At 40.6% G+C, this 24,977-nt stretch overlaps 2 long non-coding RNA genes across 5 annotated transcripts in view; one reads left to right on the top strand and one right to left on the bottom strand.

Annotated features, from left to right (window-relative positions):
• Positions 1-14,242, bottom strand: part of LOC143669709 (uncharacterized) — a 35,604-nt gene extending 21,362 nt beyond the window's left edge. Inside the window, exon 1 of one of the 2 annotated variants that reach the window (XR_013169002.1) lies at positions 14,103-14,242. This is a non-coding gene — a long non-coding RNA (uncharacterized LOC143669709). The remainder of the gene's footprint in view (positions 1-14,102) is intronic. The other variant, XR_013169001.1, reaches the window with a different exon arrangement.
• A 3-nt stretch (positions 14,243-14,245) lies between these two features.
• Positions 14,246-24,977, top strand: part of LOC143669710 (uncharacterized) — a 43,297-nt gene continuing 32,565 nt past the window's right edge. For 2 of the 3 annotated variants that reach the window (XR_013169003.1, XR_013169005.1), the window contains exons 1-2: positions 14,246-14,603; positions 17,691-17,768. This is a non-coding gene — a long non-coding RNA (uncharacterized LOC143669710). The remainder of the gene's footprint in view (positions 14,604-17,690; positions 17,769-24,977) is intronic. The other variant, XR_013169004.1, reaches the window with a different exon arrangement.

Consider the following 24,977-nt stretch of genomic DNA (forward strand, 5'->3'; position numbering starts at 1 on the left):
TTTTTGTTTTATAGATCCAAAATATTGTCACGTCTCCCTGAGGATATTAATATTAAGTATTTTTTCTCTCTCCTGCATCTCTCTCCTCCTCATGCCGTCCAAGTTGCTTTTAAACTTTGGTTTGTCTGAAAGATTAACAAATGGATTTTAATGTAACATAGTATGAAAATTTAATTGAAATGGTTTCAAATTCCACCTTGCAACCAACCCTTAAGAAACCTTCAATGTTGGGTTTTGCTACAGTATCAAAGAAGGATAGTCACAATTGTTCCAAAAGACTATTGAAATACTCCTCCTTTTTTTTTTTTTGGATTTTTTTCAAATACTTCAACCATAATAACTTACTGCAACATATTGAAGAGTTTTGTAAAAATACAAAACAATGCCTTTCTTCTCACCAAATTTTTCTTTTGAAAATAGTTATTTTTCATAAAATTGCCTACTTTATGTTAACATGCAATTGTTTCTTATTATATTTAATGAATTAATAAATACTTTAAAGGCAAACTTTTTTTTTTAGTCTTTGTGTTTTATTTTATGTACATTCCTTAAATATCTGATGATTCTTGGCTTTCTGCCCATATTTAGCCATGGGGTGCTAAAATGGTGATTGCTAGAGGTCTGAGCCCATGGTGGGTCTTGGTTACTTGGTATTCGTTGCACCATTTTGTCCGTGAAATCACTAACGTTGGTAACTTTGGTTTCTCTCCCCTTTCATGAATTGGCTATACTCCCCAAAGAATAACCTTCTAAGTCAAGGTATAATCTTGGCTTCCAGCATTTGGGAAGCCAACTGGAGGAAGATGACTAGAGAGTCTCTACTTTGGGGTTACAAATGAAAATACAAACCCATTCTTATTATGAGTCCCTACCCTCAATGGGCATTTCCTAGTCCAGATACCAACTGCTTTACTCTCTCCAGAGAATAAGCCTCCTGCCTTCTCCTAGAGAGGAGAAAGAGAATTTTCCTGGTGCTTGGATTTGGGCAGTGAGGAGATGGAAATCTGGGGGTCTCACTATTTTTTTTTTAACAAACTAATGGCCAATTCTCTATCTTTAACTCCATATTTACCCCTACTTTCAAAGGTACCTGCTGATATCAACTCCCCAGGTTCAGCAGGGCTCTGCAAAGCAAGTCAAGATTTTCATGGCTGTGATTTATTATTTGCTTTCCAGCTTCCAAATGTTCATTGTTATTGTCTGTTCTCCCACTCTCTTTGTGATGCAAATGTTCTAAAAAGGATCATGGTGATGAATACATGACTATGTGATGATATTGTGAGCCATTGATTGTACATCATGTATGGACTGTACATGTGTGAAGATTTGTCAATGAAAATATTTTTTAAAACATCCTTTTACTTTCATTTTGTGGGGTTTCAAGAAGGAGTGGCAGTAAGTATGTCCAGTTCTCAATTTTTATTCAGAAGTCCTATACTATGATTTTTTTAATTTGACTGTCTAAGCCTTGGTTCTGGCTATTCTAAGATGAATAAGCCTCTAATATTCAAAGATGGAGTGATACTTGTACCAAACTTTATAACTCTTTGATTTTTGTTGATATTTTTATACTTACATACCAGTTCTTAGGTTAGCCTACTAAATTTTGGTTCTTTCCCCTATGGGCTAGGATTGGCAGCTAAGTTCCTTTAATTTTTCCAGGGCAGATATCTTTGCTGAGTAATATTCCAGAATCTTAGAGATATAGAATTGCTATGGAAGGAAATACCTAAAGAATATTTTTCATGGTCCTCAATAATCTATTGAATATATAGGGTGGAATTATGGAGATGAACTGAACCCCTCTCTTTGAGGAATTTCAGAGGAGGCATTATTAAGACAGGGGGACTTTAGACTTATACCCTAAATTCAAACCTCATGTCTGCTACTTCTTAACAGTGACCTGGGGCAAGGTGTGTGTAGGTAGTTAAGCATGTACGTATGCACATATGTATGTACTACCTTTCAGAGTCTTGTCCTTATTTGTAAAATGAGAATAACAATGCTTCACTGGCAAAGTTAATCAAATGCATTGAATGTTCTATGTCTCAGTTTCTCAGCTGTTAAAACAAATACCGTGTAATGGGTTGACTTAAGCAGTAGGAATTTATTGGCTCATGGTTTCGAGGCTAGGAAAAGTCCAAAATTGAGGTGTCATAAAGCAACGCTTTCTCCTAAAGACTGCAGCATTCTGGGGCTGGCTGCCACAATCCTCGGCAGCCTCTTCTCTTTTTTCTTCTAGTTTTCATTCACTTCCAACTTCTGACTGCTCCCTGTGTCTTCTTTCGTGACCAACTTCCTTTACTTATAAGGACGTTAGCCATATTGGATGAAGACCCATCCTTATTCTGTTTGGGCACATTTTAACCAATAATATCTTCAAAGGTTCTATTTACAAATGGGTTCCATACAACCAGGAGTTGGAACCTGAACTTGCCTTTTGTGGGGGGCATGATTCAATCCCCAACAATGTATTACGGTAAATTTAAGATACTTTGCAGGCTTTAGTTTGCCACCGCTGCTCTTGCAAATACCAAAAACTGGTTTTGGCTTAAAAACAGGAATGTATTGGCTCGTGGTTTTGAGGCTAAAGGAAGTCTCAAATTAAGATATCAGCAAAGCTTGCTTTCTCCCAGAGTCTGTAGCTTCTGGCACTGGCTGCTGGCCACCCTTGGGGCTCCTTGGTTTGTATCTCTGCCTCCAGTCACAATGGTAATGTCCCCTCCTTTCTGGCATCTGTGTCCTCTTTTTAAGGTCCCCACCCCAGTAATTCAAATTAAGACTTGCCCTCTTAGTTGGACCACATCTTAACTGAAAGTATCATCCTCCAGAAGTTCTATTGACAATGGGCTCCCCCTGCTCCCCCCCACAAGAAGGCAGATTAAGCTTAAGAACATGTGTTTGTTGGAGGACATGACTCAATCTACTACATAGCCTAGATCCTGGCAAAGAATGAGTGGTCAAATAGTTGATAATTCTTAAAGTAAGGAGAGATACCACAGAGAAGTGTGATTAAACTTTCGGTCATTGACCCTCAGAGAAGTGCCACCTGCCTTGCTCAGAGATGTAAGTGTGGCATTGCCATCCAGAAGTCATGAAAGGGAAGCGGGATGATCATCCGGACCCTGTAGATCCCTGAATATTACCCGATGGCATGCATACGCATTTTGTGATCAGAAAGATATATGAAATATGGACATGGTTCCTTGCTAGGCATTGTATAAAGACTGCCCTGCTGCAGAGCTCAAAGCTCCACCTGGTGTTTTCAATACCAGAACAAAGAGGGCAACATCAAGATGGAAATATTGTAGGTGAGCAAACTCAGTTAAACATTAAGGACCCTGCGAGCCACTGTTCTCAGCCACGAACTTCCCATTTCACCTTTTTCATCAGGGCACCTAGTTTGATGTCATCTGTAAATGCCCTTTCTTGACTCTTCCTGTGTTTCTCTACAACTGTACAATACAGTCTTCTTGCACTCATCTGAACTCATGTTCCAAAGGCACGCTGGCTGCAAAGTGAGCTCCTTGTGCATAATTAATATAGATACCTACAGATAATGGGCACTTTGGGGCTGATAATGGAGGAGTGCTTGGAACAGGGGATTTTGATATATATATCTTTTAAAGAGGTCAAAGTAGTGGACTAAAAGATGACCTATCTACTCTTCTTAAAAAGATGACGTCCTATCATCCTAGTGACGTGAGTTCTCTTTCTCTCTTGATCCCTCCATTTTGTTTTCTCTTTTGGAGACATTTCATAAATTTCTGTCTGTAGAGTTCACCTTAGTTCAAATGCGAACACTTTTCCCTGACCTTGCCATGAATCTTCTTGATTCTGTAATTTCCTTAGCTGTTTTAGAGTTTGGAACCAGTTGATGCTTTCAAAGTGATTTCAACTTTCTGATCTGGAAACTTACACTTACCCTTTGCATGATGGACATTTAGGTGTTAACTCTTTCCATCCCCCAACATTAGGATGAGTTGTTTTTTTTTTTTTTTCAAGTTGGGTAGCCAAAAATGAGTACAAGAGAAGAACCATTCCAGGCTGAGATGACTAAAGAACTCTGTAATGAGACACTTCCTGTGAGAATGTTAGAAGGAAATGGGAGGGTCATGTCCTGACCAAATAAAGTTAGAAGTGCTCAGACAGCATGAGATGCATCTGTGTTCTTCTAATTCATGTTAACAAATGCAGCAAATAAGAGTATCTGCAAAGTCCAGGGACTTGCTATAGTTTTTTGCCCAGAATTCTCCCTCTTTGGTCTTTTCTATGGATCAGATGACATTTTAGAACTTAAAAGTGTTTGACACCTTTTGTAGGGTCAACCAGACACTCTTGGCTGGTACACATTCCAGAAGTTGTCTTTTTGCCTGAACACACCATTTCAGGGGAACAATTGCTGACAACCCAAGGCAGAATGAATGTGACCCAGCTCTCCTTGTGTTGAAAAAAGAAGAAAAAAGAACCAAATTTAAGCCACTTAATAATGCAGTGCACTGATCTGTACTAGAAACGCTGAATATGAGGGAAGGGGCTGCTTTTAAAAGCCTGGATCTGTGTCTGAAGGAAGCACATAACCTTTTCTCGCTTTGTCTTTTAACAGATTGGTTACTTCGGAGTCATTTCTTCTACACCAGTGGCAACGCCCCAAATAGGCTCTATTCACAAATTATCTCTGATGGAGCCTCTCTGGGAAAACTTAAAAGCCTGTTTAACTAGAGTAATGCCTTCTGCCAAGAAGTTGGCCTGGCAGAATGCAGTAATTAAATGATGATAATATTTAAGATTCCGCGTGTATAACAAAGCCTCTTTTCTTTGTCTCAGGTGGGGACACGTTGCATCTGTCTGGGAAAAGAAGTAGGCAAGGGTGGAACGAAACTATTGTGGGGGCGTGGGAAAGAGGAAGAGGGGGGCGGTGTGCCAGGAGGAGAAAGAGATTTCAGAAGTCTGAAAGGAAGAATGGGTGCAGGGGAGGAGAGAAGCTGCATTTTAATGTTCACCAGAGATGGGGCATTTCAGCTGAAGAGAAATTAGAATCAGTGCGAGATAAAAACAGACCATGTTCTCTGTTAAATGTTGCTCGTGTCTGGGAGGAAGGGGAGAAAAGGGTGCCAAGTTCGAGGAGGGAGAGGTAGAGAAAGAAAACTCTCAAGAACTGTCCCAGCACCGTGTGTTTTGAGATGTGGGGCCGCTAAAGCCCTCGTGGGGCAGTTCTGCAGTGGGGAAAAGAAAGGCCTGGGAAGATGGAAATTTCAGTGCCCACAACCAGCTTTTCTTTTTTCTACTTGGCAATCTTATTTAAATCACTTGTGGAGGAGGGGGTGGGGAAGAGCTGCCCCTAATCAGCCGGTCTACTGCTCAGGCGCAGGTACAGGGCCAAGGGCAGCCCATCCTGTTTTGCCTGGACGCATGGACACCCCTGTGCTATGTTCCGTGCTTGAGTGTTTTCCTGTCTCCTTATTAGAGTTGATGCAGAGGTCGGAATGATGGATGCAACCTGCAAATCTAATAAATCAGTAAATTCGTGCCGCTTCCTTCAGCTAAAGCAATTCCATCCCCTCAGTCCACAAAGAGGATAAATGGAATGCACAATGCAGGGCCCCAAATACGTGGGAAGAGGTTACATCTATCCTCTGCTGTTTGAATTGGGTGGATTCCATCTTGTAAGTCTGAATCCTAAATCAGCCTATTTTTTTATTCTCTCCTTTGTGTCTGTGTGTGTATGGGATTTGACTCTGGCTAAGACAATCTGAACCTCACAAGGTCACGGTGACAATCAAAAGCCAAGATGCTGCTTGCAACACGTGTCAGATTCTCTGTATTGGAGCTAGGACTTTGACAGCGGTGGCAGGAGGAAAGGAGAGGGAATTAACCCAGAGTGCCTTCTTTTATTGAAGAAAAGCAAGCTTTGACCTGGTCTAGGTATCAGCTTTGGCATTGTTTATTTTTTTTACTGAGCCTCAGAAAAAAAAGTTGGGAAATTCCATGACGAGAGGTATAGGGCAGAGATAGGTGGAGATGAAGAAAAGACCAAACAAGACCTAGTTCTTTTCTTCAGCTTTCATTATTGCTATTTATTTCTTTTACAGCTGTAACACAAATGAATTATAGAAAGCTAAGAAAATAACAGTAGAATCTGAAGAATGAAATAAAACACTCATAACACCCAAATTCAAGGACAGACATTGTAACCTCTTGGAGAACTGTATCATTTTTGCAAAATGTGCAAAAACATGTTTTTCTATCAGTGATTCATTGTATGGATAAAATATGAGTTATTTAAGCATTTTCTAATGCTAGAAACTTTGATAGATTTTATTTTTCCCACTATAAATGAAAAGCTCCCATGAACATCTTTATATGTATATCGTGTGTGTGCATGTATGTGTGAACATACAATTATTTTCTAAAAGTGTGTTCTTAGGATTAAAACTATCAGATTAATTCTTGATGCTCTTCCAAATCCTAGTAGGGAGAAACTTCGAGAACAATTTTAGCATTATACTTAGGGGGCTCCAAAATCTCACCTCTGCAGCAGACAGTGGCTCATGTACAGAAGGCCTGTCCTGGCTCACTTGAGTGCAGGTATGGGTGTGTATATGTGTGTGTGTGCACAAGTGTGCAGGTGTGAGAAGGGTTAGGAGGGGAGACCATGCAACCAAACTGCTGTAGCCTTGACTCAGGTAGCCCCTTGGATTTCTGGGATTCTTATTTATAAGCAAACCTCCTAACCTTCCAGGGTTCTGGAACAAACCTCCCAGGCATCTGTGGTTACTGCCCAGGTGGCCTGACCCTGTGTGAGATCCCCAGAGGGAGATTTGCTGAAAAGGCTGGGATAAGGGGTTGGGGAAAGTGGGGCCGGCCAAGAGTTTCTGCATTTTTTCAGACCCATGGGAGGAAATCTCACTCATTCTTTGGAGTGTATAGATGACACCCATTCCTTGGCCCCCTCCTCCCTCCTTGGTCATTTGCATGAAATGCCTTTTGTGGAAAAAGACTATGTGACCATAAGGAGTGGCCAGCGTGGGGCACAGGGAAATGAAGATAGAGAGACGGGAGCTGGCAGCATTCAGATAGCATATCCAGGGGAGAGACACATCCAATCTAGGTCACACATCAGAAAACCCTAATTATGGTGGGGTCTGAGTGGAGAAGGCATCAGGCCTCACACTGGCTTCACTCCATTCTCACTAGGCACCCTTTCAATTAACATTAGGATGCCAAGTTTCTGGGTTCTTGATGGAAATGCAGTGTTTTCTAGTCACTAGAAAGAAATACCCCTCAGTATTTCTTTCAGACCCTCAAGCACGGAACACAGCACAGGGGTGTCCGTGCGTCCAGGCAGACAGGATGGGCTGCCCTCGGCCTTGTACCTGTGCCTGAGCCGTAGACTGGCTGATTAGGGGCAGCTCTTCCCTGCCCCCTCCTCCACGGTGATTGCTTAGTGATTTAAATAAGATCGCCAAGTAGAAAAAAGAAAAGCTGGTTATTAGCACTGAAATTTCCATCCTGCCCCGTGAGGGCTTTAGCTGCCCCACATCTCAAAGCACACCGTGTTGGGGACAGTTCTGGAGAGTCTTCTTTCTCTACCTCTCCCTCCTCGAACTTGGCACCCTTTTCAATTCTTCCAAATTGAAAACTGCATTTCAATTTGCCTGCTCGTAGGTGAGGTGAATCAATCTCCCCTAATCTGTATAATCTCAGGGTCCAAAGGCATCAAGATAAGGCCAGAATTTGAGAAGCCTCATCCAGCCTTCTCCTGGTGACTCTGCAAACCTCTTGGTATTACAACTTGTGCTTCCCCCCGTCTGGCCCACCAGCTAAATAGAGCTGCCTGTCTTTTAAGGCCAAAATGGACCTCTTCTTATCTCTACCAGGTTATTTAGAATTGTCCTAAGAGTTCTCTAATTCTCACTGTAATATTTGAAGGTCCTCACATACACGTAATTGATATGCATATTCGAGTATTTTTTGTCTTTCTTTTTCCTAATATAGAAATGGAATTACCAACAACGCTATCATTGAGTTTGTCCTCAGATATGTACATGTAAATACAGGACCACCCTGTACCATCAACAAAACTATAACTCACCATCACCCAAGAGCCCAGGAACCTTACTGACCATTGAGGAGCTCTTTGTCCTCCCCATACCACCATTTTATAAAGAGAAGCTTACCGGAATCATTCCTTTAAAGGTGGAAAATTATAAACTCTACATCCCAATCAGCTGCACTGATTTATTTGAAACTACTTATGAAATTCTTCAAAAGAACGAAGCAGAAAAGAGTCTTCTCTGGCAGGATGCCAGTAGTCTGCCAGATTCGAACCTCATTTCCAAGGCTCCCGACCACCTTTGGGTTAGGCATTTGGGGTGACTTGAGGGGGAAACCACAAATAAGAGGCAAATCAGGGGTATTGGGAAGTAGCATTGGATCAAGTCACACCAGATTGTGGAGGGACTCATTTATGTAAAACCTGTCCAAACAGACGGGTGTGTACACCTGAAGTATTTATTTTCATGCCATGAAATGCCAAAGAATGCTTTGATTTTTTTTTTTTTAAGTATTTTTCACCCTGAAGGTGGAGCTACCTGAATTCCCAAATTCTTGTGCAAATATCTGGACCAGAATCACATTTTAAGTAAGTGCCCAGCTGAGAAGGATGAAACATAAAAGCCTCTGAAAACAAGCTGTGTGGTATGCAGAAGACAGAGCAGGGTTCTGGAGTCAAGACATGGGGTTGGCACCCAGCTATGCTCTCACAAGAAGCAAAAAGATGCCTTCAGGTCTCGGGGACTCATCTCTAAACAGGATAACCAGCCACATCAAGTTGAGGCAACCCTGAAATCAAATACACGAGAGTAATTTTATAAAGGGCCTTATTGTGACACAGCACAGACCGTTGGGTCTTGGAGTGGAAAGAGGACAGCTCAGAATCCCAAAGCATTGTATCTGCAAGCATACAGATATAAGACTCTTAAAGGGGGCTGGATGGCAGGTTGGCCAAGAGCTTTTAGGTGGATTTCTCACACTGGAGAAGAGGAATATGGAAAGATCCAGAGAAGGCCAAAACTGATCTTCTTCTTTTTTTTTTTTTTTTGCAAAAAAGTTTGCATGCGTGTACATTTTCTGCAGAGAGAATCATGGCTAGAGAGAGATTTGCACCCACTGCATCTTTCTCTCAAAAAAGTTAAGCAGCCCTTATCTTGAGGCCTGTGTGCAGGGACACGCCCAGGTAGGAAGAAAGGAGCTGGGGCCCCTTAAAAAAGATGCAAACAAGACCTTGAGACATGTATATATAAAATCAAGGTTTTGTTGCAAAGCTGGTAGAAGAATCATCAATTCCCCCTTCTAGCCTCCTCTGCCATACTTGTCACTTCCTTCAGCAGGCCACCTTTCTGAGACTCCCTTTTCTCCCCCTTCAAGGCTTCACCTGTGTCTGTGGGAGGAAAAGGTGACACTGGAGTAGGTAGTGACATCTGCCGCCTGCCCCACTCTGCTCCTGCCCGCACCGCCTCCTGGAGTTGGGTGTTCTCTCACACGAGGCAGTCACTGCCACTCTCCCCTCCCACTTCCCCAGGAGGAAGCCTGAGAAAGAACCTGAACACAAAGGATTGAGGCGCTGTAGCTTTGTGTATTTGATAAAAGAATGCAGGCTGGAGGTGGAGTGGGCAGTGGAAGGAAGAGGGAAAGAAAGGTGAAAGCTGTGACTCACTCTGTGAAAGAACTGGGTCGTCTCGACCTTATCATTTCTCAGGGGCAGGGAAAGCAAACACATCTGGCCTCTGATTTGGCTAATAGAGAACATCGATCTCCTTTCAGCAGAGCAGCCAAATGCATTAAACTGTTTTACTTAAATATTGCCAGCAAGTATTTCTCAGTTCTTATCATAAAACCCTCTTTTTCAGGTCACCTTTTAAAAGTTCCCAGCTGTCCCTTTGAGGAGCCACATTCATTGATGATGTCTCAATTCAGCAAGACATCTGACTGTTAATTATACTGTCGATACGCATTTCTTCCTTTGGCTTTTGCAGACGTAGAGAGGAAAAGATGAACCCTCATTCTTCTAGAGGTATATATTCTCCTGCATTTATAGCAATACTGGGTATATATGACCCCCTTGTCCAACTATCTGCCTCTAGGCTTACGGCCCACCAACCAGTCAGCTAGACCCAAGGATGGGATTTATCAGTAGCAAGAAAGCAGTGGCTTAGAAACAACAGCATCAAAAAGAGTAGGAAGAAAATGCATCCTTTGTTAGCTTTCCTACCTCCCTACACCATAATTATGGTTTCATACAGTCGCTGTATTCCTTTAATCTGACTGCAGATGATTGTACAGAAAGCAAACAATGCTTTCCCTCTCAGATGCCTTAATAGTAAAATGTATATAGAATTTATAAACTGACAATTTTCAGGAACCAACGACTATTTCATTATCTAAGCGAGTTATCATTGCCATATTTTGTCCTGGGTAGGAAAAATTTCAACACCTCTCCTCTATGGAAGCTGTCTAAGAAACACGACTCCACAGTTTGAGAAATTCTCATGCTGTGGTCGCTCCTGGCTTCCTGCTATTTTCTCACTCCTCCTCCCCTCCACCCCTGGCCTAATGAATATTCAGCCTGCATCCTTCCAGTGGGATTTTGAATAGGATGCTTCCTGTTTTTCCTATTAAAGATCCACTATTGTCTTGAGTAAAGAGGATTGTTTGGTGAGATTTTGCAGCTGGGAATTCCTGTTTATTTTTTATCGTGTCCCTGGCTGTGGGGACAACATATATTCCACAGCTTCCCATGGCTGTGTTAGTCCTGTCTCTCTCCCTATTACAAATACATTTTCCCCTGTCTACCTCTCCCATCTCACTGCAATCAACTCAAAGCAGGGATTAGATCTATTAATTTCTGTTTACCTGTTGCCAGTGCGGTGCCCAGAACAAAGCAGAAGCTCAATAAAAGTTTGGTGGCTGGGTGAATAGGTACAGTGATTATAAGTTCCAGAGGAAGGTGGTTATAATCATCTGCCATTGTCCTTGGGCTAGAAAAGGATAAGGATAAAAGGGGAGATGAAGATTCATTTGGTACCTGTTGTGCGCACTTTTTGGCAAAGTGGTGATTACCTAGGCATGTTGCGGCATGACCCAACCACTTGGCCCTGGAATTGGGCTGTACTCTTCTGTTTTCCCAACAGTGGATTTTTTTCCACCCTTCACTCAAGCTTTTAGTAACTGCTGTAGCTTTACTTGGTTGCAGTGGCTCCACGGGTCCTAGTTGCTGTTTATTGCTTGTTGCATGCCTGGGACGCCCATAGTTAAGGGTATTTTGTGAATGCCTGGTGGTTGTTGCATCCCATCTTCCCATGCAACAAAGAAGGATTTTTTGGGGGCCGGGAGATGGTTTTATCACTTTACCAGTAAATTTTGAGCAAAAGCATCTCTTTGGAAGAATGAATCTACCAAAACTGTCTGTCAATGCGTGAATATTTGTCATTTAAAGCATGTAGGTTTCTTTTTTTAAAAATTTTTATTCATAAAATAACATACAAACACATTCTTAACATACATACATTGCAAACATGGTGTACAATCAATGGCTCACAATGTCATCACATAGTTGTATATTCATCACCTCGATCATTTTTTAGAACATTTGCATCACTCCAGAAAAAAGAAATAACAAGAAAAAGCTCATACATACCATACCTCTTACCCCTCCTTCTCATTGACCACTAGTATTTCCATCTACCCAATATATGTATATATATATATATATATATATATCGTATAAGTTTTTGATCTCTGATTCAGGCTTCATGGGATTAGCTATGAGGAAATGTCTGGAATCTCCTTCCCAATTAAAAGGAGATCCTTGAGTGTCTTTCCTGGAGACCTAATGAAAGATGCTTTGCATCAGCCATCTGGGGAGAGATGTAAACACCTTGGTATTTCCTTAGTATTCACATTTAAAGACTGTAAATGTACTTCATAAACATTTCTTCATGAATCCTTAGCAAAAGCCTGGGAAGTAGAGAAACTTGGCCTTTACTGAAATCTTTCAATAGCCTCCTCTTACTTCAGGGATCAATTCCTCCCCAGCCTGCCTCTGCTTCCTCTCTCCAGGCCCTTTCTTGAGGACCAACCTTCAGTTAGTTCAGTTTTTAACCTCTCATGCCCTCTTTTACTTTCAGCATTTTGCATGTGATCTTCCTTCTTCCAGGATTACCCCTTTCCACCCTTCCCTGCTCTCAGTCCTTTTTTCCGTCTCAATTTAAACATCCCCAACTCTAGACAGCACCCCGGATTCCTGCACCAAGTTAAAATTAAGACCCTACAGCGTATAATCTGGTCGCAACTTTTCTGGTTATTTCAGATATAAATAGGAATTACTTGAGTTCAGGACTGTCCTCTTTGTGATAATCCATGTCCTTCTATTTATGCATTTGAATTGATGTTCTGCAGCTGCCAAGATTCATTCTAGAGGAGCCAGGAAGAACCTATCAAATACTTTCACTGGTGGTTTAGTTTGCAAGACTCCCTTGGTTGCCCAGGAAGAAGCAGATCATACATCAGTCCTTCACCTCCGCTTCTGCATAATGTAACATGTTACTTGTAGTTTGACCACGATACAAATTCCATTATTAGAAACGCCGGAAGATTGTGTGAATTTTCTTTCTTTTATTTAATATTTCTTAAAATAAGTAATTAGTATGCAGAGATCTAGGAAGCTTTTGATTATATAAGCTGTTATTATATTGGTATTATTTTAATCAGGACAGGTATTTATTACTCTTAATATTACTTTATTACTCCAATGGAGGCATGGAGCAATAGAAGAATTAAGAGCAGATTCTGAAGAGACCAGGCTACTTTTGATATGTAAATTAATATCTTTATGGCTTGGTGGCCTTATTTATACAATGGAAATAAAGATAGTACCTATCTCATAGGACTACAGTAGAGGTTAAATGAAATAATGCATACACAATGTCTAGGATCATACATGGTGCAAGGTAAGCTCTCAATAGGTGTTCATTATTTCGGTATAATAGATGCAGCACCAAGTTCCCCTCATCACTTCCTGATGAGGCAGATTAGCCATTTATTCTCTCAAACTGACCACCTATAGGAGCCACAAAAGTTACAGCAATTACAGGACAGTGAGTTCTGGACTTAGATCTAGTTTTCCCTCTCTGTGGTGGCAGGAAGTAACCCAAACCCTAAGCTCTTTGAGGGTAAGAATTAGAATTTCCTTATTATTGAACCCCTGGAAGCTCCATTGCTCAGTGTGGTACAAGACCTTTTCTACCATCTGCCTCCACTGTGGCACCTGCCTTCTGTTCTCTCATCACTGTTTGGATGTCCATCTGTTTTCCCCAATGGACCTTGAGCCAGTTGTGTCTTGCCCACTAGGTACTCAATAAGCGTTTGCTCTAAGGGGGATGCAGATGACAAGCATCCCTTTTCAAAGTGAACTGATAAAGAAATAGCTGCTTTGTTTTAATCTCAGTTTACTTTTATTCCACATTTGTGCTCTTGATAGAAAGTTGGAGAAAAGATTGACCACAAGATTCTTCCCCAATTAACCAACTAACTAACCAACGAATCAACCAAGCCCTCAGGTTTCTGAATAGGCATCCAGCTCCTATTTCAAGGGACATTTTAAATCTTTGTGGTCATTATCTTATTGATGAGCTTCTGACCAACAAATGAATCTGTCTGGCATGCAAAGAAGGTCTACCAAAATGCAATTATAAAAGAAAATATGTTGGGCGGTGTAACAGTGGCTCAGTGGCAGAATTCTCATCTGCTATGATGGAGACCCAGGTTCGATTCCTGGAGCCTGCCCATGGCCAAAAAAAGGAACTATGTTTTAAAAGTTCTATTAATACTTCACAAATATATTGCATTGGATGTCTTTGGTTTTCATGAAACAGTTCTTGCTAGACACATTTATAAAGAATCTCCTGCATATAAAGTGAAAGAAAAAAAGCCCTAACTGATACATGGAGATTTTGTTATCTTCCATTCCTTCCTCAAGGGACCCTGCAAAAACTAAGCAAGGTCAGTTCCACCACCAACCCCCTCCGCCTGCCCTGACTTACCCATCGAAAAACAGCTTCTGATCCTGGATCGATAACTGTTTTGAAGCTTATATGAGACCCAAGTCTTATTTGTATGAAGTCCCCACCACTTCCCACCTTCTCTGTCCCTCACCATTTATTGTGATGTCACAGAGGAACACTGCTCTGGGACTAACAAATTCGAATGCTTTTCAGTCATTGGCTGTTCTGTGAAAAGAATTAAGATGGAAGAAAAATTGGTCAGCCAGTCATTCCACAGCAGTATGAGCTCTACAGTCCTAGGTCTCAATTGCAGTTTCCCATCTGTCTGAAGGACTTGCCTGAATGAGGCTTAAGCATCTTTGAAGCTGTGCCATTTTTCCATCTACCTGTAGGAAAACTAGTGTTCTTAATGGTTTACAACACCTCAAGGACAAGGAGATTCTATTTCTTAAAAGTTCCATTCTGTTAGGACTATTAAAATCCATCTCAGAGGAAGGAAGCCTTGCTTTGGATAGCATTATCTATTCAGATGGCAAAATTGTGAGTATAATGATTTATAATATAATAGCTGCTTCCTGTGCTAAACTCTGAGCTTGTTTATTAATCTGGAAACCCTTATAATCAACTTAATAGGAAGAAGGGGATCTTTGAGCTGATTATAATTGGAAGTTTCTGGAAACAGCCTGGAGTCAGTAACTGGCTGCCCCCTAGTAAAATCCAAACAGATAGGAATGATGGAAACCCCTCTGCAAAGCCTGGGACTCTGGAATGTCCTACCCCTCCCTTTTCCTTTATCCGTATTCAAGTGATCTAACTTGGGATATGTCCTCTTAAGATGGATCATTTAAAGAATATTTTTATTACTGCAAATTCAGAGGCAGAATACCGAATATTTACAAATGTATAAAGATGTAATCAATATGGTCCTAGGTTAAGGTGTGTTATATTTGCTTTGTATAACTGCTTAACTGAAAGCTAGTGGATTCCAATAACAGGGAGAATAGTGTTTAAACAGATTTGAGCCAACCTGCAATTAAATCACTTCTTAGTAAGTGCTACACCCCTTTCAGTATGGCTGATTTTGTTTACTCGAGGTATCAAGTGGCTAATGAAAATGAACTTTCATGGCTTTTTTTCACAATTAGCTAGCCCATCAGTAAATGGAGGTTAGAAACACTTCTGCTTTGTGGGGTGGATATAATGGTTAATGGTGATAATCTGTGTGAAGCATTTTGAAGAGTGCCTGGCACGTAGATGCTTGTCAATAAATGTTGGGTAGTATTAACATCTTCATTAGCAAGTGGGCTTGAATTGAATGATAGTGCTAGCTATATTTGGAGTTAATGTAAATTTAGTTCCCAAGAAGTCATAACTGCCTATTTCCTTCTAAGGTTTTGATGGAATTTGCAGGAACATCTGTCCTCCCCTCTCTTAAATTAAGAGAAATTTAATTTAAGGAAGTCATTCAGTTTAAGTATCTGACAAAGACCTGTCAGCAAGACTAGCTTTGAGGTTTTCTGCCATCATGGAAGCCAATTTCTGTGGGCCATTCTTTAATCCAAAGAGTTATGCATTTTGGAACTATTTATAAATACTTACTGAACACTTATGGAAGTATTTATAAACACTTTTACAGGATTACAAGAAGTAAGGATTGTAGAAAATCACATTGTTGGAGTGGTGCAACAGTGGCTCAATGGCAGAATTCTCCTGCCATGCCAGAGACCCGGGTTTGATTCCTGGAGACTGCCCATGCCCCCAAAAATATAAATAAATAAAAAACTTAAAAATCACATTATTGGTAAAATGAGCTTGAGAAAATATGAAATCTACATATGAGAAAATGGAAAACATCTATAATGTCTGTCCTGGGAGCCCTCAGCCAGCTGGGGAAAGTCTACCTATCGGCTAGTGGTTTCTGAAGAAGGAGTCAAGCTGGTCCTCTGGCAGCTTGGTTCCTTGACTCAGACTCGCCTTCCCTCCCTCCAGGAACAGGGAACTTTGTGTTAGGTTCAGCCCAAGCATTAGCCTTTCCTTGAAGCATGTCTGCTGTGACCTTCTCCCCTGACGTGGGTGCAGTCACCCCTCTTTTGTGCCCTCCCACATATCTATCGGCGCCATAACATGACTTGCCTTATTTGATTAACGTCAGGTTTCCTTCATCAGGAAGACACTTTCTTATTCACCCTTGTATTTCTGTGCTTAAAAATGTCCTGTGCTTAGGATTTAATGGTTGCTTAAAAATATATGTCAAATTAATGAATACAATAAAAATTAAATTAAATTCAATGACAGCACTTGTCTTGGCATCTGCTCTAGATCAGGTACACAGTAAAGGGTAGCTGTGATTATGATGATAAATAATTTCCTAATAAGTCATGAAATACATTATTACCATGCACAGCATTTTTCTTCTAGTAGCTGGAAGAGTATTTTAGGTAGAAAGTTGAGCCTTATGAAAAAGTTATCTGACATGAAAGCCTAAATACACATGGTGTGTTAAACTCTCTAGAATCTGCACCTGCATATATCTACTTTACAAAGTAAATTAATTTGACTTTTCTTCTTAGGTAAACATTAGATGTCAATTACAGTAATCTTCAAAGAAAAAAAAATCATGCCTAGCTCCCTCATCCAGATAACCAATATCAATATATTAATTTTCTTTCAAGTATTTGCTAATATTATTAAAAACTCTTTGTAAATAAAATCACACTTTATTTAACTAGTGTCCTGTGATTGGACATTTAGAGCCTTTTCAACATTCCAACACTATGACAACATTTTGAATGTTTAGGAAGCTTTGTTTAGGAAAAATGACTAAGAGGAAAGCTATAATGATTTTAAGACTGTTGATACATTTATCCACTTGCTTTCCAAAATGAGTCCCAAATGAATTGAGCTGAGATTTCATTACATTTTAAAGATAGAAAAAATGGACCTCATTATTAAGGCTTGAGTGACACAACAATGAATGAGAAGGTGGTATACCACCCAACTTAGTTTCTCAAATACTTTAAATTCATTTGGAGTTGCCAGCTTGTCTGGAGGTTGTGACCCAAGTTTAGAGAGAGAAGGCACAGTCTGAATGAGGCGCCTCCTTGCTAATACAGGGTCTCCTAAAAGCCTGAACCTTGGTAATTTAAGCAAGATGTCTCTTTGGTATGCCTTTAAGCACCTAAAGCCAAGACAAAGTGAGGACAAATATAGCAGCTTGTATGCACACTAGCGTGTCATGTAACAAGTCAAACCAAGATTTTCTTTAAAGGTTTAGGATTTCTTTCTCATGTTAAATATACTTATTTATTTTTAGATGGGAAGAACTCCAGGCAGAAGCAAGCAATGTAACATAATCTTGTATTGTCTTGTCTTGAAAGAAATTAGCCAGGGATTTGATTCATTTTTAGCCATGACATTTAAGGAAGGCTTTAAGCTGTCTATAGGGAACTAATACTTTTTGAAAGTAACTTTGGCCAAAAGTGACACAGATTTCTGAGACAGAAGATATAGACATTGTACGGATGTTTCAATTCAATTATGTTCCTCCTTCTCTTCCCTTCCCTTCCCTTCCTTTCCTTATCTTTCCACTGCCCCCCTCCTCCTTTTCTGCCTGATATACACATTTAGGAAATTTGGGTGGCTTCAGTGATATTTCAAGATCTCCCTGAAAGTTAACAATTGAGAATAAAGCTCAGAATTTTGTCTGTGAGTAAAAAGTTAGTACATTTACCTGTCTAGCTCTTAGAGACCTTTCCCAAGATATGCTTGTAAAGGCTGAGTATTTAGCTAACTCTGTGTGTTCAAAGACTTATCACTCCTTCACTGACTGGTTAAGAGTGTTGTATACAAGGGCTTATGATTTCACTCCGCATATAACAGGATTAATTGTACTGTTTCTTACACAGATTATCCCATCTTCCATTGAAAGGGTATTTCAAGAGGGTGTAAGGGTATAGGCTCTGGGAAGAAGGAAAGGTGGAAGTAGAAAGTTTTTTTTTTAATTTGGCCACAAGTATGTGCCATTCATTGTACAAGGAAAACCTGATCATTCACTACAAATTCATCAACAGCTTGGCAGGAAATGGTTGCATTAACAGTGGAGCATAAGATAATTGAAAAGTAGTAGCAAAGTTCCTTGAGGGACTGGAGAAAAAATATGAAACTATTAAACTTTCCCACCTGGGAAATCCCTTTTCTTCTCTCAAACATTAAGAACTCCCACGTTAATAGGCCAAGCTCTTCATCTTGAGGCTTGCTCTTATGAAACTTACTTCTGTAACAGAAAAGCTAAGCCTAACTATAACTGTGCCCAAGAGTTACTTCTGGAGGATGTTTTGTTGCTCAGATGTGGCCTTTCTCTCTCTAAGCCCAACTCTGCAAGTAAAATAATTACCCTCCCCATTACATGGGATACAATGTCCAGAAGTGTAAATCTCACTGGCAATGTGGAACATGACTCTCAGTGAGGAGCCTGGCTCTGGCACCATGGGACAGATAATGTCTACCTGACCAAAAGGGGGAAAGGAAGTGTAGCAAAATAAGGTATCAGTGGCTAAGAGATTTCAAATAGAGTCAAGAGGCTATTTCAGAAGTTACTGTTCTTCAAGCTTCAGTGAATACTGCTAATTGCCATGGTATGCTAAGCCCCAACCAACAGAATCCCTGTAAACCGTAAAGAATACCCAGGGTTCTATCTGAGACTCTATAAAAGGTTTGCTCACTAAGCTTATTTTTCTGAAACGTAAAATCTCCTGATGGTTCCTAGGACAGAGAAGCCCTGAAATCCAGAGTTCCCAGTCTCTCCAAGAGCATTAATTAGTTGCATCCCCTACCCCATAATGTCAACACCCCTTTTCGACATGAGGAAGTTACACTAGTCATTGCCCAAATATCCCTAAAGGTTAGGAAAAGGATCAAAGGAGAAGGAGGCGTTGTAACAGAGAAGATAAAATTTAACAAATGAGTATGACTCATATAATATCATTATAGTGATATTTTCTTTTTAGTCTCCGTTGTCTTAGAACAGCCAGAAGGAAATACCTGAAATTGTGGAACTGTAACCCATACCATGAAATTTGTTCTCTAACTGCTTGTTTAAATGTACTTTGAAATTTTATCACTTTTTTGTATATATGTTATATTTCACAGTAAAAAGTGTTTAAAAAATAGTAGAAAACAAAGGTAAACCTGAAAATAATTATTTTCAGTTTGCTAGCTGCCAGAATGCAACACACCAGAGACGGATTGGCTTTTAATAAAAGGTTTATTTTGTTAGTTCTTCAGAGGGAAGGCAGCTAACTTTCCACTGAGGCTCTTTCTTACGTGGAAGGCACAGGATGGTCTCTGCTGGTCTTCTCTCCAGGCCCTTGGGTTCCAACAACTTTTTCTGGGGTGACTTCTTTCTGCATCTCCAAAGGCCTGGGCTGAGCTGCTAGTGCTGAGATGAGGAATGCCGAGCTGCTTAGGCTGTGCTACACTGAGCTCTCTCATTTAAGCACCAGCCAATTAAGTCAAACGTCACTCATTGCAGCAGAGAGGTTCACGTACTGTTGGCTTATGTCCACAGCAACAAGATTAGGTATGCTCACCTGGCCAAGCTGACAACTGAATCTAACACAATTATGAAGTATAGCATCTTTATGAGCTTGTAGGACAGTCTGTTTCAAATTATAACGTTTAAAAGTGCTGTAGACAAATAAAGACATATGATCATGATTTGGTTTGATCATCACTCACTACCATCCTAGGACCTTTATTTCTTATCTCATTCATTTAACAAATATTTATAAATGGCACATCATGTGCTCATTCACCCATTCATTTAACAAATATTTATGAATGACACATCATGTGCCAAGTTTCATTTTTGAAATGTTAATTCCTTTCATAGAGGGGGCTATATGGTGCAACCTTAAGCAAACCATAAAACCTACCCCAAAACAGATCGATCATATGAACCAGAAATGCCTTGGAAAGTGTCATATTTAATTCTTTTGCTCAGGAAAACAACTATGTCATTAAACTAGCAATCTGTACAAGGTGCTTAGTTACTGGGAATAGGCCAGGCCAACTAAAATGATGTCAATCTAAATGAAAACCCTGTTAGATATGAAAACTTAGGGAATCTAACCCTTCAGGGATATCAGAGGAGAAGCCATTGAAGAAGCTTTAGAAGGAATAATGGAAAGACAACCCTTTCTCTTCAAATCAAATTGAGATTTTGCATTATTAAAAAAGGACTGAGGAATTCCATTTGTGAAAGGGCATTTGACCTACCTAATCAGAAAAAAATTTCTTTCTTGAAAATGAATTGAGTTTTCCTGTCATGGGAGTAAAGCATGTTCATCAAAATAAAGTTCACACAAATTTCAGGATTTCAGAGACAAAGATGACACTTTAAACACATACACCTGGCTCTCTTGTTCTTGCATTTTCTCAATGAAATGACAAAATAATGTAATTGCAAAAATTCTAAGGCCAATGAACCCTAGAGAATGGAACCATTCTGTAGGGAGACAATTTTCTATGCATTTTTCATATTTCTGTACATCTTACAAGCAGAGGCACAGACTGCCTTTGTTTTGGACTGTTTATTCAAGGATGGTTGTATAGCACAAAGCCCTGGAGGTGAAAAAAAAAAAAAAAGTGCATCTCCTTCCAAAGCAAAGGGCAGAGTATCTTATACTCTTGGAAGATCACGTCTTCCTCCAGAACAAGGGCAAGCATGCTTACTGCCTGTTATAAAAGAACCAGGTTCCCTAAACTCAATGTTTCTCCCCATTAACTTGATCCTTTGTGTTACTTGGTGGGATTTGAGACTTGGGAATCAACAGAAGCTACTGCTATTGTTGTAATAGAGTTCTTTGCTTCTGGCCCAGAAGTCTCATTTCTTTTGCCAACTTCCATGTATCTATGGTAAGTTATCTTGCTAGCTTGCAAGTAGAGTAAAATCACAGACCCTGTAAATTCTTGATAGTTTTAGTGACATGAGACATCAACAGAGGCACAGATTTGTGGAAGAGGCAGGAAGAAGGTCTGGTGGACTGTGGTAGTTAGATTCAGTTGTCAGCTTAGCCAGGTGAAGACACCTAGTTCTGTTACTGTGGACATGAGCCAATGGTATGTGAACCTCATCTGTTGCTGATTTACATCTGCAGTCGGCTGCAATGAATGACATTTGACTTAATTGGCTGGTGCTCAAATGAGACAGTGCAATGTAGCACAGCCTAAGCAGCTCAGCATACCTCATCTCAGCACTCACAGCTCAGCCCAGGCCTTCGGAGATGCAGAAAGAAATCACCCTGGGGAAAGTTGTTGGAACCCAGAGGCCTGGAGAGAAGGCCAGTAGAGACCATCCTGTGCCTTCTCATGTAAGAAAGAATCTCAGTGGAAAGTTAGCTGCCTTTCCTCTGAAGAACTAACAAAATAAATCCCCTTTTATTAAAAGCTAATCTGTCTCTGGTGTGTTGCATTCTGGCAGCTAGCAAACTAGGACATGGACCAATGATGGGATTTGAGGGAAGTTTATGGGAATCATGAACATAGTAACTAGATTGTATGGTCAACTGGGTGATCAATGGCTTTCACTTTATTGCATGACAAGAAGGAAGTATACAGAAAATAATTGCTGGCTGAGGACCAGGAAATAGGTGCAAAGAAAGTTGCCCAAACAGGGCCTTTGTTGTTCTAATTCTATTCCAGATAGGGAAAATTTCTTACCAATTTGATGGTCTGCCTCAGCTCTGATTAAATACTAAATGAGACAAACTAGTACTAAGGTCTGCTCTAGGTTCACAGAATGTTCTCATGCATTTCAGGTAATATTTCAGAGACGTACACCTATACTGAGTGTAAAAGGAGAGAAATTTGTGGCTGCCAGGGGCAGAAATCAGGTGAATTACTAGAGCTATGGTTGGTTGGCTTGGGAGATGAGGGGCAGGATTGCATAATATTTATTAAGGAAGAATAGCAACAGCTGGACTGTCTTAACAGCTCAATCCCTCTGCAGTCCATTGTGCCACCATTAGATCCATTTGAAGACAACAGTAAAAGGTCTCAGAGTCTTTTTTGCAGAGGGTGCTGAGTACCATAAGGAAGTGTGGCCCTCTTGGTCAGATTTCCCTGAGACAGTCAAACCATGGTGGGAAAATGATGCACTAACTAGTAGTGGGGCTCTTACACTGCTGATGAAAATGACCTACTGGAGAATGAGAGACTGCTTCAAAGAATTCAAGATTCAGTTTTATGATCAGCCCTACAACCTTCATCATGAATTTGAAATGAGACCAGTAGGTCTGTTGTTTTTAGGCAGTCAGCTAATTTAATCAGGATTGGGTCGTTGACAATAGGGGAAAAGAAAGAGCAAGAGAGGAGCAGAGGAGTTGAGGCAAATTTGAGGAGTGATTATAACATTGGTCTATGGATCTAAGCTGGGTAAGGAGGAAAATGAGAACATTATGGGGAGATGGAAAGCAAAATGATACCGAGATCAATGTATTTTAGTTCCTGGTGGGAGTGAAAAAATAGTAGGGGATAATGAGAGGAATAAACTGGAAAGACTGAGGTGTCAGGAGACTATGATGGTTGGAATTGAGCTAATGGGGAGGATTCTGCTATTGCAACAACTGTATTTGGGCTATGATAATAGGAGTGAAAAGATTATGCTGGATGGAAATCAAAATCATCAAAGTAGAGGGTTAGGGAATAAGAATTCAGGTTTTGGAATGATCCTCTATGCAGATATTTAAATTTCCAAGAATTATGAGACTTCTGAATATTACTGGAGAGAGCAACAGTGAGCCAGGAACTGAAGTCTTTCAAGGATAGGTGGGTGATCCTGGGGGTCAGTAGATGTTTATAACAAAGAAGGCAGTAGAGAAATAATCTGATAGCATGAGAGCCATAGCTGGGGGGTTGAAGGGATGAAGGAGGGAGAATAATGTGGAAGTGATGATATGGAGCAAAGAGGACACCTATCCCACCTCCCAGTCCAGCAGTCCAAGGAGCATATGGGAGATCACAGCCTCTGAAAGTGCACGAGATTAAGGCTATCCGGGTGTTTGTTGATGTCTGACTATGAATTCCAGAAGGAAGAGTAGCAAGGTTTTGGGAATTGGGGAAGGTAGACAGTGGGATAGGAAGAGGGGATGTATAGTGCCATATGAAGATGAGAGTCTGAGGAAGAGGGTGGATGAGAATTTGGGCTTCTTGTATATGAATAGGGATAAAGGTCATAATGAGAAAGAGCAGACAGCCTCAGGCTCGATTGTAGTGTAAGGCTATGAGTCTGGAGGGTAAGAGGGATTGGAGGTCTTACTAGGTGCCTGCAGAACTCTGAAACTCCCTTTAGGCTCTGCGCTGGCTTGAAAGGATGTATGTCCCCTAGAAAAGCCATGTTTTAATCAAAATCCCATTTTGTAAAGGCAGAATAATCCAAATTCAATACTGTATGTTTGAAACTATAATCAGATCATCTCTTTGGAGATGTGATTTAATCAATCAAGTGTGGTTGTTAAACTGAATTAGGGGACAACATGTCTCCACCCATTTGGGTGGATCTTGAAAAGTTTCTGGAGTCCTATAAAAGAGGAAACATTTTGGAGGATGAAGGAGATTCGAAGAGAGCAGAGAATGCTGCCGCATCACGAAGCAGAGAGTCCACGAGCCAGGACCTTTGGAAATGAAGAAGGAAAACACCTTCTGGAGAGCTTCATGAAACTGGAAGCCAGGAGAGACAGCTAGCAGATGATGCCATGTTCGCCATGTGCCCTTCCAGCTGAGAGAGAAACCGTGACTGTGTTCTCCATATACCTTCTCACTTGAGAGAGAAACCCTGAACTTCATCGGCCATCTTGAACCAAGGTATCTTTCCCTGGATGGATACCTTTGATCGGACATTTCTATAGACTTGTTTTAATTGGTACATTTTCTTGGCCTTAGAACTGTAAACTAGCAACTTATTAAATTCCCCTTTTTAGAAGCCATTCTGTTTCTGGTATATTGCATTCTGGCAGCTAGTAAACTAGAACAGGCTCCTACCAGGAGAGAAACAGCCTTTCTTCCATTTTCTCTTAATTCTCTTATATTTTTTAACATTTAAAGAATTCATCTGAAGCTATTTTAATGAATCAGGAGAGGTAGGAATTGATTTTTTCCCCCCATAATGGTGTACCATTGAATGTGATCAGCAAGGTATTTTTTAACTCCTCTACTTCTCTGTGGCCTTTCTCTTTGCTATTACTATGCATTTTTTTTGCAAATAATTTTGACCCATATTGGCTGACAAAATGTATTAAGTGCTAGCTTACACTTGTCACCAAAAAATGAAGGAAGAGTCTCAAGCTGAATGTTAAAATGCCTGTTTTACATTGCTCCAAGTGCCTCCAAGCAACTGATCTTTACTCTGCTCAAGAAACAGAATAGAGATCAATGGGTAAGAAGGGCTATGATGGATGGCTTTTGATATTATGAAGCACATCAGAAGCATCACTGTGCCATCTGGAAGGTGTGTGATTATATGAACAATTTTGAAGAAACTACCTAAGGCAACTCAGCATGCTTTCGCTTGGTTTCATTTGCTCTTTGGGTGGACATTTTTTCGACTTTGTATTGCCAAACATTTGAACCCCTCCCTGTATTGGGGAAATTCCTCTCCCTGTGAGATTTGGTGGGAGATAAGCTTTTCCTCATCTATAGACCGGAGAGCACAGATCTTTGTTTTTGCAGGCCTTGCTGCATACAAGCTAGATTTGTCAGTCAGAGGCCCCACCTCACATTTAACTCTGGAGCCAGAGGAGAGAAAAGGCAGAGACATGGAGAACCCATTCTGGGGGACCAGGGCAGAGATGGCATGTCCAGGGATAAGAATGGCAGATATGCCAGTGGTTGTGTGCCTTTTTTTAGTCAGTGTGGCCT

The sequence above is a fragment of the Tamandua tetradactyla genome, chromosome 26, assembly GCF_023851605.1.
Source record: "Tamandua tetradactyla isolate mTamTet1 chromosome 26, mTamTet1.pri, whole genome shotgun sequence".
In the NCBI taxonomy this organism is placed as follows: Eukaryota; Metazoa; Chordata; class Mammalia; order Pilosa; family Myrmecophagidae; genus Tamandua; species Tamandua tetradactyla.